The sequence below is a fragment of the Chelonia mydas genome, chromosome 21, assembly GCF_015237465.2.
Source record: "Chelonia mydas isolate rCheMyd1 chromosome 21, rCheMyd1.pri.v2, whole genome shotgun sequence".
Classification (NCBI taxonomy): Eukaryota; Metazoa; Chordata; order Testudines; family Cheloniidae; genus Chelonia; species Chelonia mydas.
Genome location: NC_051261.2, coordinates 9,170,422 through 9,190,366, shown reverse-complemented (window position 1 = coordinate 9,190,366; position 19,945 = coordinate 9,170,422).

Here is a 19,945-nt window from a genome sequence, read left to right as displayed (position 1 = left end):
TGGGGCCTGTGGCAGGCGAGACACCGGCCAGCAGAGGGCGCTCTGAGGCTGATGAGCTAATTCCCAAGACAACCAGCAGGAGGCACTGTGCCGGTGAGTCCACACTGCTACACACACAGGGATTTGTGAGGGTTAATTATATGCAGCCACATGGCCAAAAGCAGAAACAATAAATAAATACAAATCAGTAGCCACTAGTGAAAATGCTGCGTTAGATGCTCCCCTGGTGTGAGTTGGTGTAGCTCCATCAATTTCAGTGGAGTGACTCCAGGATGTGGCCCCTAACCTTGAAGGTGTGTCGTGGGCTTCAAATGTATGGCCATGCTGCGTAAGTGCCAAGGTGGGCCAGACGGCATCTAGAGTAGCTCGGGGAGCACTGACGTGCGTAATCAATCTGAGGGCTCACTAAGGTCCCTCCTGGCCTGAGGCTGAACGGGCTGTCTCCATAGCTCTCCAAACTCCTGCCAGCCAGGGGCTGGGCTGGGAAAAATCAAACCTAGGCCTTCCACAGGGCACTGCTCATCGGGATGGCTGAGGAGCCCCCTTCTTACTCTTTAATAGCTTGGCCTTTTTTAACGCCCTTTCCCGCATGACTCCCCCTCAGGGGGCTAATCTCTCAGCTACCACAAAGGTGCCTGTGGGCAAGAGTTTCTCAAGCCTGGTTTTCAAGTGCTCGGCATTCAGATCAGGGGCCTGTTTTTTCCCAAGGTTTCAGCACGTTGATCAAAGCCACTGCTGAGCCCAGCAGCCACAATACTGCAACAGCCCCACTATGGCACCTACTGTCTTGGTTTCTACGCCCACCAGGCCAGGGTATCTAAAAATGATGAAGCCTTCAATTCTGAGGCCTTCATCTGCCACCTTTCAACCCAATGGAACATCTACAAGGTAGTTATGAAGCTCCATAGCCCAGCCAACACCGTGAAATACTGGGGGGAAGGTCCTGGAAGGTACTAAAGACCCACAAATAGCTTTGAGAGGGCCAAGTGGGCTACTAAATTACCTCTTCACTGTGACTTAAAGCTAGTGCAGGAATGGAAGAGAGAAATGGATACATGCAAAGAACCAGATAAGGAAAGGATGGGAGTGGAGAGTGGGCTGGGGAAGGAGCAAAGAGAAATGGAAGGGGATGTGAAAAGAGAACAGCCTGGGGGCAGGGGTGGACACGGAGATGGAAAGGAGGAGAGGGGATGAGGAGGGATAGCGGGAGGTGGGGGTGTTTAATCTATCTATAACTGTGCAGCCATCAAGATCCAAGACTGCAGAACAAAATGCTCCTTCCAGGCCCTGATTGGTTTGGGGGCTTGTCTTCAGGAGGAAATGGACTGCAGGGGCTATTCCAGCTTAGTTCCCTGTGTGGCTACAACGTTCTGGAATAAAGGTGATTTTATTCCAGAATAATGACATCACTTTGCAAGTGCACTCATTTTTCCAGAAGAGTGTCCATACGGGGAGCTATTTTGGAGTATCTCTTGCCGAACAGCTTAGTCCGCAAGGGCTATTCCAGTCCATTTCCCCTGTAGACAAGCTCTTAATAACAGGTTCCAAAAACCAAAAGAACCTCTAAGCATTCTCCCAGCCTATACTTTGAGGTCACACCCACCCAGACACACACAGGCGCACTCCCACACATGACATTCTGCACTTCACCCATGCCAAGAGGAACTGCAGTTTCCCAGAGAGAAGGAAGATTAATTCCCGGCTTCTCCCCCCACACCCCATCCTTCTCACTCTCTTTGGCCCTACACTTGCCAACTTGAATATTCATGACATATAAGACACACCTACCGTTTCTCCCCCATAGACCGACATTGCCAGGACAGAACGCAATTACAGGCCTCTTAAACTTTTTACCAGCTACCAGGATCCGTGATTAAGGAGTTGAAATGTCCACATCTTTTTAAAAAAAAACAAGAGGGAAAGGGTTTAGAAAAAAGCAACTCCAATTACAGGCCGCTGAGGGAATTTGCCCCCCTCCTGCACTATAAGAACATATATCCAGAAAGGTTATGGTAATTTCTAATGGACAAGGCTATAATTAATTTCAGGGGCTGGGTGGATTAACAGAGAGTGTAAATTTCAGCCTCGGCTTGGACTGCAGATAAGCTAACACAGGGGAAGGCTATGGAGCAAGGGGCTCTGGTCTGAAGCTATTGCTGGGCTCCCAGGGGCCAATCGGCGTTAGAGCCAGCGAGAGAGAATAAAAATCTTTTGGGCGTCTGACTGCGGGTTCAAAGCGCTTCACAGCTACAAGTACCATTGTCCCCGCTTGACAGAAGGGGAAACTGAGGCACAGGGGGGCAACACCTTGCCCAAGGTCACATCGTGCAGGACAGAACCCATGCTGCCTCCTCACTAAACATGCTGGGGAGGAGGGATGGCGTTCGAGGTGTTTAGAGAAGTCTTAAAGCACTTTAAAAAGGTAAGTTTCATTAACCCTGATTTACAGATTGGGTGGGGGGGGGGAAACTGAGGCAAGGAGAAGGGAAGAAACTCCCCACAAGGTTGCACAGCATGCCAGTGGCAGCGCCGAGAATCCTGGAGTCCCAATTCCCAGGGTCTATGTCCAGTGAGCCATGTTACCAATTGGGAAGGGCAGGGGGGAGCTGAGCTGGGGGGGGCGGGTGCTTGAAGATGCACCCAAGGCTGATGAGAGTTTATCTAGAGGCCCCCCAGAGAACATCCTAACAGGGACCCGCACACCCTTTGCAATGTCCTGAGCACCGCTTCTACTTGAAGGGCACTTGCGAAGCCGGGGCCACCAACCTCACGGCTGCCTGCACAGTCACCCGCAGCGCGGAGAAATGCTCCCCGCAGCGCGGAGAAATGCTCCCCACAGCGCAGGATGTCCTGGCAGAGGCGCCTGGGCAGGGGTCAGAGAACGAAGCGAGGAGGAATTAGCTGCTCGGGTCCCCCTGCTATACCTGCAAGTCAGGGGCAGGGCAGCCAGAAGGACATCCAGGGCAGATGCCCACGCTGCAGCCTCAAGCAGGGGCATCGCCGTGAGTGGGCCACAGCCCACCCAAGCCCCTGTGAAGTTCCCCCGCTCCTGCCCGCTGCCCAGCTCCACATGCCCACGGCCCGGCAGAGGGGGAGGAGGCCCACCTGGCTCGCTCCCATCTGCAGCCAAAGTCGGGTCATCAGGGCTCCTGTCCCATCCCAACTCCCTCCCCTTGGCAGACACACCTGGCCAGGCGTGGGGCTGGGTGGGGAAGATAGCCTGTCCGACTCCAGGGATCTGGACGAATCGTACAACCAGCTCCCGGGCGGGTCCTGCCCAGGGGCGGAGGGAAAAGTTACAACATCTGCTGAGCAGGCCCTCCGCACACAGCAGCATGTCCCTTCCCCACTGCCTCTCTGCTCCCAATACCCTCTTCCTCCCTCTCCCCCGCCACTGCCTCCCCAAGCTCACCCATGCCTCTGCCCCGGGACAAACACACAGACCCTCCTTCCCACATACAGGAATAGGGAAGTTTGGTCGCTCACCCCCCTGGACTTGCCCCGGGGACAGTTTGTCACCTGTGCGTCGCAAGCTGGGAGTCCACCAAATTTCCACTCCTGGCCATGCCGCTGCTCAAGGCCACGGCAGGGCAGCGTGCAGAGCTTTCAGCACAGCCTATGCTCTCCCTCTAGGTCACGGGCAAGGGCAGTGTTGGGAGATCGCAGCACAGATCCCTGCGCTGTAACCAGGGTGGGAGAGGTGAGCTGGATTACAAGTGGTGCTGATCACAACGGAGATGCCGTGGCAGAGATGGGGGCGAGGGGAGTGGTGCTGGAATAACAGGTCTGATGGAGGTCAGGACAGAGCTGCCAGGGGGTCGGGCAGGATTGGAGGAGTAGTGGGGGCTACTGGTCAAGATTACGGGTGCATTGGTAGAGCTGGAGCTGGTAGGGAGCCAGAACTGGGACAGCTGTGGGAGGGGGCTGCAGGTCAGGCTTGAGGCGCATCCACAGAGCTGGGGCAGGAATGGAGTAGATGGGGGTGTGGCAGGTTAGGATTCAGGTGCAATGGCAGAGCTGGGTTGGGGGGAACAGGACGTGAGTAACAGGATCTTGCAAAGGGCAGGACTGAGCTGCGTGGGGTGGGACGGGGCACATGCATGCCCCCTGCTTCCAGCATGCTTTTCCCTCGCTGCTGCTTTCTCTGCCACTTGCAGAGACATACACACATTTTTATTCTATATAAACCCTCCAAATTCACTTCCTAAAAGATAAAAATAAGGATGGCCTCTACCTTCTATGGCTTTGGTGGGACTATAATGAAAGGGTCTGAGCCCAGCAAGGCAGGAATGTGCGGCCTTGAAATACAGTAAGTTTTGAAAGGAAAGAAAAGGCTTCATTATTCTTGCATTAAACTCTCTCTCCCTCTGTCAGTCTTTCGTTCACTCGCTGCCTTCCCCCAACCTCTCGGAAGACAGATCGTTCCCTTAATCACTCTGGAAAAGAACCCCAAGCCGATATAATATTATAATTAATTAATTCACTAAAAAGGTATTAAATTTCTTTTCCCCCCTGTGGATATTATCTGAATTCATTGACCTTTAGAAAAATCACCCTCTAATTGTAACCAGGTTCAAGTGCATTTCCAGCCTGTCCCTTTTACATTAATAATATCTTCCAGGACTCCGCTATGCTGCTTAAATATTGTATAAATTTCACTGGCCCCTCAAAAAGGAGAAAGGCATGAAATGAAAACTACAGGCTGATTAAACTGGCTCTGGAATGTGGGGGAAGAGAAGGAAAGAATTCCAGTTCAGACTGTGGGATAGACAGACACCCTCCCCCGTGGACCTTAGGCCAAGGAATCCACTGGATCTTATGTCCCAAGCCCCCAATTTCCCAAGAGTTGGTGGGTCAGAGATCCTGGGACCCCAAGACCCATCTTTCCAGTGCAAATTCAAGAACAAGCTTCCTAGAATTCCAGCTTTCCTATGGGCCAAGGATACGGGGGCCAGTGACCCAGCTTGCTAGGGGGACAAATGTCCTGGGACCTCAATGGTTGTCTCTGTTACCTTTGTACAGCACCCAGCACAATGGGGACCCAATCTCAGTAGGAGCCTCTAGGTGCTACCATAATCTAGATACAACTGATTTTGAGACCTTGTTTCCCCAGGAGTCAAGGATCCTGGATCTTGGGATCTCAGCTTGCCCGAGAGCCGAGGATACCAAGTTTCCATTTTCCAAGACTCCAAGCCGAAGTCCAGTGTCTGGATTTTCTGGTTCTGCAGCCAGAAAATGACTGTAAAAACAGCATCATGGGGTCCTCTGTTCATTCTCTCTCAGTAATTCCAGAGCCATTTTGCTCAACTGACAAGCCAGCAAGTGATTTCTCCAGAGGCCAGTGTGGTAAGCCCCAGCCCAGGCTCCGAAAATCCAGCTGGGTTCTTTCTGCCTATCATCAAATATAATCCCTGGGCCAGATCCTCCGTTGGCATTCATCAGCATTGCTCCACTGACCCCAATGGAGCTGTGCCTGTTTTCGCCAGCTGTCAATCTGGCTTTGTGTGTCTCTCTTACTACACCCATCACTGTAGTACCTGAGCCCAGCCTCTTGCAGCATCACCAGCTCTTCAGGAGTCCCCAGTCTGAGTTTAGCACTCAGCTCTGCTCATAATGCATGAGGCAAGGCAGAGCAAGGTTGGCTGAGGTCTGATGGTTTTGGCACTGCAGGGCCCTTTTCTAATTGTCACTAGACTCAGCCCCAGAAGTCACACAGAGGAGCTGATAAATTAAGCAGGATCAGGACATTCTGAATGTTAACACTCTGCAATTCTACAGCCTCTTCCACCTGAGGAGCTCCAGGTGCTAATCAGTCAAATAGCAATTAATTTACCCTCCCTGTCAGTAGTATCATCATAATCCTCATTTTGTGGATGGGGAAACTGAGGCACGGATTGATTAAGGGATTTGCCCAAAATTGCACAGTGAGTCAGTGGCAGAGCTGAGGGCCCGGGGAAGGGAGAGGTCCTGATTCCCAGGCCAGTGTCTTTTCCACCAGGTCACCCTTACTCTCTGTCTTGACGTGTTCTTAACTGCACTGTTAAGCCTGAGCCTTCCTTGGTTTGCATGCTGCTCCCTCTTTTTAGTGCCCTCTGAAGTGTGTATATATAGGCATCTCCGTAAGAGAGCAGCATTAACTGCTTAGCTACTGGCAGACTTTCCAGAGACGTTGCTTGAAGGCAGCTGCTCTGTTTCAGAAGGCATCAGGCATGTGGCAAGGGTTGCAATGGAAGGTACAGGAGTGATTGGTGGACAGCGAGCAGAGCAATGGTTAACAAGAGTCTTGGGGCAGCAGTTGGGGCTCCTTTGGGCTGCTGAACCGGACTGTGGGTGCCAGAATAGGCCCAGAGCTGTCACTGAGCCCCCATGCAGCATTGGCTGTTTTTTGCATCTGCTGCTTTCCTCAGCACTGAAAATCAGGTCTGGTTTGACGTCATGGGGGGGTGGATGGGCCCATTCAAAGTTATCCTCCTGCCCCGGGAGGGAATCCAGAGCATGCACCAGGAGGCAATTCTCTTCACATCTCCACTGGTGTAATTCCAGGCTCCGAGGGAACTGAATCGTCCAGCACCTCAGAACTGATGAGCTTGTCGGCCTGAGATGGGGTTTTTCCTCATGGCCTGCAGAGGGTTGCTAGCCGTCCAGGTTTTCCCAAGACCATCCCTTTTTGGAGGTAGCTATCCTGGGAAACCCATCAGGGTGCTCAGGACACATTGCCAGCCATCCAGTTTTAGGGGCTCAGGATCATCCGGGTATCCTGCTTTTTTTTTTGTACCACAGAGGCGGCATCCCTAGGCCTGCTTGCGCTGCAGTAAGAAACAGACCCAAGCCAGAGAGCTCTGATCTAGGTCTAAACAATTCCTACCAAAAGACAGCTGGCCTCCGTGATGGCAGCCTCAGCAAAGGGGCCAAAGACTGAATGTGCTGTAGACAATATCCCACCTACCCAGAGGAGATGTCTTCAGGTCAAGGTCGAGGTGCATTGGCAGGACCATGGGGGAAAGGGGGAAGCTTGCCCTACCACCAGCCACACTGTACGGCTCTGTGGACGGCCAGATGCCTACACTCTCCAGGGGTGTCAAGCTGGCATCTCACCGGGGCTACATTCCCTGCTCTCTAAGTCTCGGCCAGACGTAGCGCCGGAAGCAGTCTCAGACGGATGCTCGTCCATCTCTGGCTTCATCCGTTTCTGCTCCAGAGAGGTTCACGTGAGCTGCTGTTCCAGTGGGCTAGCAGCCCTGGCCTCCTTACCTGGGCCTCATTTTCTGTCCGTGCCAATTCTACTGCAGCCTTCACGGCCCTTTGCCTGATGAGTCAGAATCCTTTAGTCTCCGGCTCTGTCGGTGTCACAGGCTGGTGACAAGTTGCTAGTGGAACTCTGCTTGCTATTCCTAGCTCTTCAATAATCCTGGCTGTAATTAAGCTGTCTACAAGGGCTCCATGGTCGCTAGCAGAATCCTAATGCCTTAAAAAGCCACATATGGTAAAACACTGGGCCAAATGCCTCTGAAGCGTAACTCCACTGGACTCACCCAGAGAATCAACCTGACTCCTTCTCTTTGGAAGCAAGTCTGGACTGAGATCAGATATTTTCTCGTCTCTCTCCCTCTTTATTACCCACGGAGATTTACAGGCAAAGAGCTACTCTTGTTTCTTCAAAGCCAGGCCGGCTTTGCTGCCTATTCCCCACCTGAAAATGTAATCCCCAGTTTGTGACCTCATTGCAACCGTTTCCACAACAACCCCCAGTGATGTCACCAACGGAGGATTACGACTTCAGGCAGGGAAGGAGCAGCCCTTGCAGATTTACTCGGCAGCTAACGGCACTCATCTTTAGCCAGAAAGAAAGGAGGGTGAAGGGAGCGAAATACAGAAATACCCCAGGACCTAGAAGCAGAATGGCTTCCCGAAGGCATCTCTGGCCCTTCAAACCCAGGTCCTAAGATCTATCAGCTCTCAGCGAGATAGCCCCTTGTAAAACCAGCCCCCAACCATGTCACCAGTGGATTGGCCAACTCCACAGTGACTTTTTCTCAGGATAATATTGGTCTTCCCTAAATACAAGATCATTGCAGAGCCATGCAGCCCACACCTGAGGTCCTGTCTCTCAGTCCTTACTCAGGCATGACTTCAAAGACCTCAGTGTTTGGCCCACAGAATCAGAGATTTGAAGTGCCTCTTAGGTCATGTCCATGTCCCCTGGCTGTGGGATTGCTGCCACCAGGATACTATCCTTTGCTTTGTCCACTCCAGTTTCCTGAGCATGATTTTATTAGATTTTGAGGGGGCTGATTCTAGAGGTAAAGCCCCTAGAGTGACCAGATAGTGTGAAAAATTGGAACAGGGTGGGTAGGCACCTGTATAAGGAAAAGCCTGGAATATCGGGACAGTCCCTATAAAATCAGGACATCTGGTCACGCTACCCTTCTCTTACCCTAGCATAAATCAAGAGTAACTTCACTGAAACTGATGGAGATACACTGATGCAGAGCTGACATCAGTGATCTCAGAATCGGGCCCCTTGTACTACTGTGTAGTGTGAGGCATAAGCAGACCCTGGGATCTCAGAAACAAAAATGAACTTAAACTTTCTAGCCCATCACCCGTTGTCAGTTTACAGAAGCGATCCCATCAAAGCTAGGGAGAGGTCCTAGAGCGTACAAATAGTTGCATGCTTTAGACTCTGTCTTCCCCAGGCTATGAGGCAAGATAGTCAGGGATGCAACTCCGTGCTCTGGGTGTCCCTAGCCTCTGTTTGCCGGAAGCTGGGAGTAGATGACAGGGGTTGGATCACTGGATGATGGTCTGTTCTGTTCATTCCCTCTGGGGCACCTGGCATTGGCCTCTGTCGGAAGACTGGATACTGGGCTAGATGGACCTTTGGTCTGACCCAGTATGGCCGGTCTTATGTTCCTAAAAGCAGATCATAACCCCTTGTGTGCCAGGAGGAAGAGGAGGCTCCCCTTAGGCTAAACATGCCCAAGGGCAAACAGCATAACTCCCTGGCAGAGTAAAGAGTTTAAGGGAGTGATGTGCCATGTGATTTACACACTTGTGCCTTGAAGAAGTGCGGTGGGGAGGGGGAGATAGGGTAGGGATTCAGCCGCCAGAACTCAAGGAGAGGGGAGTGCTTTTGCCGTAGATCCCAGTGCAGGCCTAGCAACCCAAGGATATATCCAGGGATGGCTTTGTACAATCCCCCCTAAAACCCATACTGCTGGACCTTCACTGCTATTCTTTAGCCATGCTAACTAGCTTAAATCTAGTACAGATGTGCCTAGCCAAGCGGCGTATCACTCTGGATTGCAGGAGGAGTGCCGCCTCCTTGGGTTTCCTTCCTGGGCCCCATTTGAGTCGCATCCCAGCCCTGGAGGAGTGACATTGTCATCCAACAATAACGTAGCCCATGGAGCATTTCATTTCCACCCCTCGTTGCAAGGAAGGTCGGCTGAGCTCGTACTCCCAGCTTCTAGGGCTCCTGTCCTCGGCTCCCTTCTGGCCTGTTTCAGAACCAGGTATCTTTCAGGAGCAATGCTTTCCTGCCTAGCTGTGCTGGCAGCTTACGCACGTCAATTTTTAAACTCTCCAAGCCTGATATTTCAGAGGTGCCAAGTACCCACACTCCAAAGGGAGCTGCAGCTGCTCAGCGCCTCTGGGGAAAAAAAATTCAGACTCTTCGTCTTCTGTCGTCTCCAGTCAGGTTTATTTTTAACCCTCCCATCTTTACAATAGATGGCTCCCATCCTAACACCTCCTCTGGCCTTGGGAGGGGAAGGGGCAGCACATAGGAAGCAGCTGCAGAATAGGGGTGTTTGGGACAGTCTCAACAGAAACCGCTCTGCTCTTTCCTGGACCATGTGTCCCTGCCTCTAATACAGTTCCTACCTGTACTTCTCACAGCTCTCTGGGAAAGGGCCTGGCCTGGCACAGAGACCTGGCTTTCCAAATCTCCACCAGCAAGGACCTCAATCTCTCTTCTCACTGCCTGCACCCCACCACTACTGTTCCTTCTCCCCTCCACGGCTCCTGCCTGGGAAGTTAGGGTCGAGCCCTTTGTCTCAAACCCTCAGCAATCCTGTGTCCATTCAAGGTTGAGCTGGCTGTCCGCGACTCGGAGCTAAACTTGGGAGCCGCTCTCCCCGTGTACCAGCCCAGAGCTGAGACATCCTTCTTGAAAGACTTCGACCTCATATTATGACGTCCTCCTCCTCCCCATGACTACCTGTGGTGACCTCAGACTATCTCGGGGACAACAGGCTGACACTGAACTTGGGTGAGTGGCCAAGGAGAAGGGCTTTTGCTGGGGGGTGGTCAGGGAATGTATGTGACGGAAGAGAACTTAAGGATCTCAGTACAGCATGGTTTGAAGTGCTTGCAGGGCTCATGTCAGGGCTGTTCCTTTGACATGCTGCCCCCTGGTGTACCTGGTGGGCATAGCATCCGTGTCATCACCAAACCCACGATCCCTGAAGCAGGGAAAGATGGGGGCAAGCTGCCTTGCACCAAGGAACAAAGAATTTGTCTACGCTACAGAGTTGGATGGGCAAGATGTAGAGACACTGCTAGCTGAACCCTTCAGTGCAAACACCTACCATGGACGTGTTGCACCCGTGCAAGTCATTTTCGATACCAGGGGTTCGTAACCGTGCCGTGATTTCAGTTCAAGAGAATCCAAGTGCAGGAAAGTCCTTTGACAGCGAGCAGGTGTGGTGGCAGGGCCCAGAGAGACGCCCCATCTGGGATGCCCCCCATGGTCCTTGTCCCAGCACTAGGAGGGCTAGCTCAGAATTCAGTGGGCCTAATCCAGCTCCTACCAGGGTAACAGTCCCACCTGCACTAGAGAGGTACTGCACTGTGAGAGATGGGCTAGGCCTAAAGGGAGCAGAGGAATAGGAGATACAGGAGAAAATGTGCCCTTGATCGACCAGGGCTAGGCTGGCCACTAACTGAGAGGTGACTGACCTTATAGATCCAGCCAGGATAATGGGCCAAATCGTAGCTTCTTTTCTCTGGTTTTATTCCACTTCTTCTCAGCACTTATTTGGGGACAGTCATGCACCTTCTTGCCCCCACTGGCTTCCAGTAGGATTTGCGAATTTTTCTCTCTCTCTTTCACACACACACAGAGTGGGATAGCTAAACTAACCTGGTGTAGACCAGGTCTAACGACTCTTGCCGAAGTATGGGCAGATTAGGAACTGCATGGAGGGGCTCTGATGCTGGGCCAGTGTGCATTTCCCTCGGCAAAGTCAATGCACTACGGTCATGCAAACTACCAGGGTCTATCCTGTTTCCCCACTTAAGCATTACCAGTGTTTTGTCCACACACTCTCTCCAAGAAGGGGTGCAAACCAGGTCGGCCCTGAGACACCGGGCAAGTCACTTCCCCTCTCAGTGCCTCTTTCCTCTCCTGGGCTTTGTCTCTCTTCTCTAATTAGACTGCGAGTTTTTCGGGGCAGGGACAATCTCTTACTAAGTGTAGGCACAGCACCTTGCACAGTGGGGCCCTGACCTTGGTTGGGGCCTCCAGGTGCTACCGTCCTAGTGCCAATAATACGCTAGGAGAGTTATGACAAAGCTTGATTTTGTAACATATCATTCATACATCAAGCGCTCTGAGCCCCCAGCGCGGAGCTAGTCCTCGATATCAACAGGACAGTGCTCGCTCCATGGCCTGCTCTCTGCCACCTCCCGTCATTGTGACCCTTCCATTTGGTGGTGGGTGCGATATCGCAGAACGCACGATCCCACCCTGAAAGAGAGCGGCCGAGAATGTCGTTAACAAAAAGTCTCTCAACTACCCTTAAAAAGAAAAGGAGGACTTGTGGCACCTTAGAGACTAACAAATTGATTAGAGCATAAGCTCTCGTGGGCTACAGGCCACTTCATCGATTGCATAGAATGGAACATATAATAAGAAGATATATGCACACACACACAAGTTGGAAGTTGCCATACAAACTGTCAAGTTTCAGAGTAGCAGCCGTGTTAGTCTGTATCCTCAAAAAGAAAAGGAGGACTTGTGGCACCTTAGAGACTAAAAAATTTATTTGAGCATAAGCTTTCGTGAGCTACAGCTCACTTCATCAGATGCATTCCAATGCTCACGAAAGCTTATGCTCAAATAAATTGGTCTAAGGTGCCACAAGTCCTCCTTTTCTTTTTGCAGACACAGACTAACATGGCTGCTACTCTGAAACCTGTCAACTGTCCTTGCAAGACAAGTACTATTAGTCTCATTTTACAGACGGGGAAATTGAGGCACGGAACCATCGAGTAACTTGCCCCAGGTCTCACAGCAAGCCAGTAGCAGAGCTGGGAATAGAAACCAGAAATCTTGACTTTGAGTCCTATTCTCCAACTGCTAGCCTATGCTTCCCCCCCCACCTCCACCCCCACGCCCACCCCCACCCCAGCAGGTAAGTGCTGCATCAGTTTCCCCTCATGTATATCACTCAGAGCATATCAGTCCAAACCTAACACCCCAGCTATTCTAGTCCTGTGCCCCTCCTTAGCTCTGCCAATGCTCCTCAATTCTGTCCTGCATGAGCCAGCTGTGATTCCAGACCTCTCCCACCCAGCTGTGTGTGTGCACCACAGCGGTATCTTTCAGCCGAGCCGATCATTCCAGGTCTGGGATCCCGTAAAATTTTGATGCTGCCCCATCACGCTTACCTGCAGCACCCCTCTGCATTCATTGCAGGGTGTTACTGCGATCTGGAGACACAGCTTCTAGGACAGGGGTTCTCACAATATTTTTTGGTGGCCTCAGAGTACGGCCACCAGCTCTTGCTGGTGGCCACTCTGAGAATTTTTTCTAAAATACTTAATTAACTTTAAGAAAAACAAATAAATGTGCACAGATACACATCCAGATTGTTATGTAGGGTGGTTGTTTTTTTGCAGACTCAATAATAAAAATAATGTACAGTGATCTATTTAGACTGTAAGCTCTTTGGGGGCAGGGATTGTATTACTCTGTATGTATAGACCACATAGCACAATGGGGCCCTAATCTCAGCTGGGATGTGTCATGCGGGGGCGGACAGTCCAGTTTTCCCCACACTGCACCATCAACAAAGGGCTAGAGCAGCCATGGTTTTGGAGGGCGCTAGGAAGTCTGGGATCTGGTTGGTTAAACTCGGTTCTCTGTACCACAGGGCGGACGCTGGTGGGGCCTGGGATCCAAATTTCTTAATGTAAGAACTATATTCACAGATCAGGGTGCTATTTCACAAAGCCCAGACCACCTCCAGTTCAGCTCATCACATCTGGCCTCAGCATGCAGCTGTCGCCGTGCGACACTGCCCAGCACAAGAACAAGGGGCCAAGAAAGCATTACGAGGTGTGTCCTTGCAGTCATTACCCATTCAGTACCCAACAGCTTCCACTGCCCTCAACGGGGATGGAAGGGAGGGGATTCCCCATGGTTCTCAGTGGGAGCTTTGGGATGCTGTTATAGCCCTTTGGAAACTGACCTATTTATTCACATGCCTATGTGGGTTCTTTTGAGACTCTGTCCCTAGTTGTCCAAAGGAGCTGAGTAACTAAGGGAAGTTTATAGCCAGGTGACATGCATCCAGCTCATAGAGATGGCTGGGGGTCCCCAACCCCAGAGTCAGAGCCAAACGTCAGCTTTCGGGTCCCCCTTCTCTTTCTATCGATTACTGGATTGCAGTCCCTCCCTGAGGCCCCAGCCAGGACCATCAAAGAGCTTCAATGAGCTAGGCTCCACCAACAGACAAAATACGGGAAATGGGGCTGACATCATTCAAAAGACATATTGGGTTGATTCTCCCTGGCTGGTGCCTTGCATGGGCATTTACCCCTGTACCCAGTGGGGGTAAAACACCCCCAAATCACAGCACCCACAGGCACACCCACTTTGCACTGGTGCAAGAGACGGCTGGAAATGAACCATCGGGCAGGATCAGGGAGCCCTGCTCCCCATTGCCCCATGCAGTCATACACATCTGTGCAAAAGGGGACCATTGTGATTTGCACACACTTTGCACGGGTGCAAAGAGCTTACACAAGCTACAGGAGCAACTGTGGATCTGGCTTAAAGCCCCACCACCACCACCACCACCACCACCCTCATCCTGTCAGCATTGCTTCCTGGTCCCAGAGTCCCCCCCACCAAGGAAGAGAACAGCAACATGACTCCAACCCAGCACACCAGCCATGTGCTTGCTATCCCTGCAGGGAGTTAATAAGAATTGCAACCCCAACTAGCACGCTCCTGCCTTTTTATATCCTAGCTGGAGCCTTGACACCGATTTTTTTTTCCTTTGGATGGCTCGTATGCTGTAATTAAGAGCCCTTCTCTCCCGCCTGTCCAAGTTCCCCATCTTTGGCAGCTGTTGTTTAACTGAAGGAAACCCCCTTTCGTCCTCTCCCCCCGCCCCCCCCCCCACCACCTTCCTGAACGTAAAGGGATGACAGCGCTCCAAGCCAGGGTCTTTTGCATTTCTGAGTTGGTTCTATTAATTGGAAGGAGGGTTAAGAATCTGCAAGGTCGTTTCAATCTACATGTGACCTTCAGAGTAATCCTCTATGCCAACACCAGAGCATGTCATTAAAATGAGGCCCTCTACCATATCCCGGCATCCCTTTATTCTCTCCTTGTGCACATTAATTGCTCATAAGTTGATTTGATCTCCCTATTCTGCAAGAAGTAAATTGCCCTCTTATTTCGCCATTTTCATCCTGTTTTCTTAATTAGGCCCTTAAAAATCTCTAGGGCCTCAGCCGGGCCGCAGGCCTCATCCTGGGAATAAATTTTGATCTCAGTCTGATAAAGAGTGAGCAAACCCAGAGATTGAACAATGTCATTCACCCCCCCTTCTTCCCTCCCCGCCTCGCTATTCTCTTGACATGAAAAGGCTATCAGTTTTTCTCTGTGTTAATATAGGAAATAATTCACACTTCAGGCGCTGTTCTCTATTTAGTGTTCACACTCCCCAGATAAATCAAATCAGGGTTGTTTTTTTCTTTTTTTTTGGTAAGTGTCTGAAACTACTTTCTCTCTCTCTCTCTCTCCTCTCCTCCCCCCCCCCCCCCCTTTAACAAAGTTTCCAAGATTAGCCTGTGTGATTTTTCCATCCCAGAAGTCTATTTTAAAGTATTCTTTTTTTATTTTATTTTTAAAATTCTGGCGTCTGTGGGGAGCTGACCCACAGCTGGAACTTTTCACGAGTGACAGACAAAAATGCTGCAGCTCCACATGAGCGGAGGGGCCTGGGCCAGTAGCTTTTCCCTAAAATATCTCACTGGCAAGGACGCTTGAAGCTTTAGACATGTGAGGAGTTTTGGTGAGCAGATGCTCAACCCCTGGATTGTATGATGCAGCAGGTTGATATTGAGCGATTTGATTCTGGTTTGATTTGTGGGGTAGTTCATGATTAAACAGAACTTATCTCCCTCGGGTACTTAGTTGCCACCTTTACTGTAGTATCTGAGTGCCTCACGGTCCTTGAATGGATTTATCCTCACAATGCACCTGGGAAAAGCTGTTATCTGCATTTTATAGATGGTGAACAGAGTAGAAGTTGCCCAAGTCACACAAAAAGCCTAGAGCAGAGCAAGGAATTGTACCTAGGTTTTTTGAGTTCCGGACCAGCACCCTAATCCCTGGGCCATCCTCTATCTCCGGCCTCAAAAACCAGGGGATAACATTTTCAAAAGCAAAGTAACGGAGGAGACGAATTCCAGTTTCAAAAGTGATTGAGGAACTCAAATCCCCAGGGAGACTTCGGGCTTGTCTACACGACACCTCACTACAGACTACGCGGGTGCGAGTTGTGCTAACTACCTAACTTAGACCATGCTGGTGCAAACTACGAGGTAGCTCATGCACATTACCATAGTCCTGTTTGAAACAGGACTACATCAGCACCTTTTAGTTCACACCAGCAAGGTCACACCCCTGGAGTCTGCACTGCAGCGCTGCACAGACAAGACCGTTGGCCCTTAAATCACTTAGGCACTTGTGAAAATGTCAACCTGCAGGAATATGGAAAAGGCAGATTACATCAGCAAGCTTGTCTCCCTGCTCTGGCAGCTAATCACCTAACAGAGGGCAAATGAGATATTAAATCAATATTGCACTTGAGATCTGGCCCATTGATTGCAATGGGTATTGGATCAGGCCCTCAGTTTTAACCAAAAAGCCTGGAGAAAAAGATCCAATAAGCTAGTTTCCTCACTTCCCTCTGCCGATAGATGGGCTCAGATCCAACTCTCTTGAACTTTAGAGCACGTGACATCTGCACCCAGATCCAGATGAAAATTTTGTAAAACGGCCCCTCTTGTTGGAACCAAACGCCCGGCTCTGAACCATTCCTGTGAACTTCCAGCTGTTCAGATCACCCGATCAGAACGAGGCAGCTTCATCTCACCTGTGCTCCTAAACTTTGCAGCCTGGTTGGAAGGGCTGGCATGTTCCCCAGCTGTAGACCCGTTCCCCCAGCCATGGAAGCAAAGGGACTACGGCACTCTTGGCAAGAGCCTCACTAAAGGAGGCTGCTGGGTCAACTCAGGGGAGGCCCTTGAATCCATCTCCAGCACATGCAGGAGTTCGAGGAGTTTTAAGGGAACCTGACTGAGGGGAGATGGCTGGGTGGGGAGAGGCAAATTCGAACTCTGTGCCCCTGCATGATAACATAGGAATAAAAAATACCTGCTCCTCAGTGGAAGTCAAAGGCAGCCCTCTCTGCAGGCTCTAACAGGCGCAGCCACCGCTCCTCAGGTAGGATCGGGCTTGTTTGTGAGACATGCACCCACCTTCCCAGAGGGTTTAATTAGCCAGCTGGACTGCTAATCAGAGGCCTGCAGCAGCAAGGTGTCACCATGGTTACCGGGCCCAGGCACACAGCCCCTCAGACACAGGGCAGGACGTCAGAATGGGCCCAATGGGCTGGTTGGTGGGAAGGGGGGTTGGAGGGGCTGGGGAAACTCTGCTTTTCCACCCACGGCAGCCCTGTGGGCCAAGCTGGATTTCTCACAGCCACGGGGGAGCTTCATTTGCACTTAGCACTAAATCGGCCAAATTCTGATCTTCGACCAGTGTCAAGCTGATGAGAGCCATTAGCGCTCAGCACCTCTGAAAACCAGGCCATTTGCTTAGGGGCCGAGCCTTCGCTACCCAGTATGAACATTGTTGGTCTCATTGACTGGTCCAAGACCACACAGCGGCATAGCTGGACAGAGAACCCTGACTGCGAGCTCCTCACTGTAATGGCTAGACCATGCTCCAGCCAGGAGCTGTCTGCAGCACCCAGGAGTCCTGACTCCCAACCCCTCTGCTGCAACCACTAAAAGCTCCACCCAGCTCTTCCATAACACATTCCATCAGTCGACCTCAAAGCCTTTGACAAAGGAGGTCAGCAGCACCCCCACTTTACAGATAGGGGAAACTGAGGCACGCAGCAGAGCCAGGACTAGAACCCAGGGCGCCTAAGGCCAAGGCCAGCTATCCACTAAACCACATTCCCTTCCACAAGCAGCCATAAAAACAGTGTGTTTCAAGCTCTAGTCCCTCCCCAGCGCTCAGAGTGGAGCCCAGGAGTCCTGCCTCCGCAACCTCACCTTTAACCACTACAGAGGCCCCTTTGGGTCATGGCTCTAGGGCATGAGCACCAAGGCTACACTGACCCTACAAGGTATGCCTACGTTAGCTCCCATCAAGCTTGTGTGAGCATAAATAGCAGCACAGTACAGCCGCGGAGAGACAGCTGAGGGTGTGGACATACGCAGGGGAACCGCACCGTTGGTCGTAGTGTCGACATAGCCCAAGAGATTCAAGGGAAATGTTGGCATTGCTGTCTCTCTCCCTTCATCCTTAATTTCTCAGACACCCCCAACGCTCAGGGAAACCTGACCACACTGCGGGAGAACCCCTGAATGTATTCAGAGGCCAGTCCCTGCATCCCACCTGCAGAGCGTAAATGTTCAGATTGAGAGCTGCAACCAGCGAATTACAGCAAGGCTGAAGGTGGGACTCACACCTCCCCCCAAGTGCACTAGAAAGGGTCCCTTGCTCAACAGCTACTTGAAGTGCTTTAGGTAGAGAGAGATGATTATCTTCCATCTCTGGCAGGCTGGCAGTATGCCACTGACTCAGGCCCTACACCACAGCAGGGACAGCGTATGGCATGCGTCCATCACCCAGAGGAGTACATTGCCAGTATGCCGCAGAACAGAGTCCAGCCAGACTTGTCACGTTCATTGTGCCAGAGTCTGGACACACCGTGGATTCAGGGGTCCTTTCTCAGTTAGCACGCCACCCCCACTGCATGTGCGTATCGGAGATCTTCCCAAACTGACCCACTGAGGATGGGTGGCAGCTGATAACACCACAGAGCCAGTGTGCTTTAGAGAGTGGGACACAAACAACTACAGGGGGAGAATGGCTACCTCGCAAGGGCACTGGCCTCAGACACAAGGCCTGGGTCTCTGCTGCAGACTCCCTGACCTGAGGCAAGTCAGAGCCTGCCTCGATTTCCCCATCTGCACACTGTATATAATAGCCCTGCCCTGCTTCCCAGGCGGGTTGAGGGTTTGGTCAGCGTGGCTGGAAAGCTTGTCTCTTTCGCCAGCAAGGTTGGCCCAATACAAAGATATTACTTCACCCACCTTGTCTTTCTACTATCCTGGGACCAGCATGGCTGCAACACCACTGCAAACAAAATTCTACAACATTTAAAAATAAATCAAAATAGTCTGAATTCCCCCCAAAATTTGGGTGTTTTGATGCGTCTTTACAGGGCTTCTGACAGTCACTATTCAGCACCCGTGACAAAGGGAAATAATTATAGTCCAGTTCCTCTCGTTGATTTCTTTGCAGAAGGCTAGCGAGCTCCAGCTGCAAAATCAAAACCTGCAGAGGAATGTAAAGCTCTGGAACAGCTGTGCCAACAGCACCATCTTGTGCTCCTAAGTCACAAGTGCAGTATGTTTCAAATGCAATAATCGTGCACCTGTATAAATAAGGATCCGGTTTTTCTCAGTGACAAGCATCAAGGGGCAAAAATTACATCCTGGAAATGATCCTGAATTATGGATACGGATACAGATTTCTCTACCACCAGGCATATTTGGATGTCAGGGTTACATTCGTGCATAAAGACTGTAGCATCATTTGAGAAAACATGCATGGGAGGAGATGTGTGTAAAAAAGCATCTGACAAATGGAAGGACAAATTGAAGGGGATGATCCTGATCCCACTGAACTCAAAAGTACCTGTGGCTGATGGCAGTCAGGATTCGAACACTAAATCCACCGGTCACATAAAGTGTCCCAGAACTACTGACTCCTGGGACCGGCTTTCAGCAGAGCTCATCTCTCATTCGGGCACCCAATTAAAAAACAGATTTTTAGCCCACAGCAACTCCCCCTTGTGACACTCATGGCCAGATTTTCAAAAACTCAGCACATGCAGAGCTCTTCCAAAAACCTGGCTACATATCTAGGCATCTAAATAGTTTCACAGAATATTATAGAGTTTAAGGCCAAACCATTTAGTCTGACCCTCCTACATATCCCAGGCCATTCAGTTTCCCCTTAATACCCCTATGCTGAGCCCTAAGACTTCAAGTAAACTAAAGCATTTTAGTCCTCAGGCAACTGTACTGTTGGGTGCAACAGGCAGAGACGAGAGACCAAGGTGCCCAAGACCCCTGCAATGTCAGGGAACTGACTAGGTGAAAAATGCCCAGGTGATCCCAGCAGACAAGTCACACCCTGTGCCACAGGGAAAGGTGAAAAAAATCTGATTCCTGCCAATCTGACTTGGGGGGAAAATTCCTTCCTGACTCCAAATCTGGTGACCAGAACTCTCTGGAAAAATCTGTCCCAGATTATGGGATATGAACCCTTCTGAAAATTCTGGCCCATGTGACCTTGGACAAGTCACTTCCCTACTCTGTGCCTCAGTTTCCCCCT